Below are 1239 nucleotides of genomic sequence, written 5' to 3'. Positions count from 1 at the left end.
CAAGATTCAAACTTTCTATTTTCTACTGCTGAAATGAAACGTGCAGTGGTGTTGTAATAATATAGGAAAACAAGATTAATTGTTAATTCGTTTTTTTTGTTGCAAAAGTGTCTTTTCCTCATTGTCCGAGGCACGGACGGGGTTCGAACCCGCGATCTTCGGTTTACGAGACCGACGCCTTACCACTTGGCCACCGCGCCTGATGGCCAACTGCGCGAAAATTACGTGATTTAGTGAAATATCGACTGAACGAACTTTACGACTTGTCAAATGTTTATAATTTTTCATTGAGTAATGTGAGTCCACGCATCTTCTTTATACATATTATAAAAGCAATCTAACGATTCAAGTCTTTTTTATTCCCTCTGCTAAATTGGACACATCCGGTAGACGTTAGAGCGGAGGATTCCCGGATGTGTAACCATTCCAAACAAAGTCTACAATACTTCAAATTAAAAGTACAACAAATATATCTCCCACATCCCACAATAAACGTTCGCAAAATGCGTGTCATTAAAAATTACAATCACAAAATACGGATCCAGCAAGCATGGATCCGTAAAAAAAATAATAGACATGAAAAGGCATGTATAGGCAAAAAGAATGTTTTATTTTTTCATTCACCAATCAATGTTTAAGTTTCAGGCTATTTTTAGCCAAACTTTGTGCAAAGATGATTCTCAAATATGTTGAAACATATAACAGAATGATTTGATATACTACTGTACTTTATGGAATATGTGCGTGAAATGTCCATAAATTTGTTTTCCCATTCTATACAGTGTATCTATACATTGCATCTAATTGGCATATTAATGTGTTCTTTGGGCATAATGAAAAAAAAACTGTATTAATAGGATTAATAACTTGCCAACATTTTTATAAGAATATCTCCTATTTCATAGAAATATTGATCCATAATTTCATTCTGACTTGCGTCTCCCCAACATGCCTGATTAAGATGCTGTTTGTCCTGGTGTCCTCTACAGAAAACATGCATGAAAATGATGCCCTGTTTCGTATCAAAAAAGTCATATTCCGATTTGAAACTCCATAACATTTTTCTGAGATGTTTATTTACGACAAACAGTTTGAAAATTAGCCAGATTTAAATGATAATTACAAAATATCATATTTTCCTAAGAGTGCTAAATTTGATCATTCTGTTAATATCAGTCATATTTAAAGAACAAGGAGAGGGAGTGTTTATGATCAAACCTCCAAACATTTGATATCTCT

The 1239-nt window shown here is 33.9% G+C and overlaps 1 non-coding gene across 1 annotated transcript; it reads right to left on the bottom strand.

Annotated features, from left to right (window-relative positions):
• Positions 1–128: 128 nt before the first annotated feature.
• Positions 129–200, bottom strand: trnat-cgu (transfer RNA threonine (anticodon CGU)). Its single transcript has one exon. It is a non-coding gene; the product is annotated as a tRNA-Thr (tRNA).
• Between the last annotated feature and the right edge of the window lie 1039 nt (positions 201–1239).

Source organism: Sinocyclocheilus grahami, unplaced genomic scaffold, assembly GCF_001515645.1.
Source record: "Sinocyclocheilus grahami isolate Dianchi unplaced genomic scaffold, SAMN03320097.WGS_v1.1 scaffold35993.1, whole genome shotgun sequence".
Taxonomy (NCBI): domain Eukaryota; kingdom Metazoa; phylum Chordata; class Actinopteri; order Cypriniformes; family Cyprinidae; genus Sinocyclocheilus; species Sinocyclocheilus grahami.
Note: the sequence above shows the minus strand (reverse complement) of the source record. Positions and strands in the feature narration are given on the sequence as shown.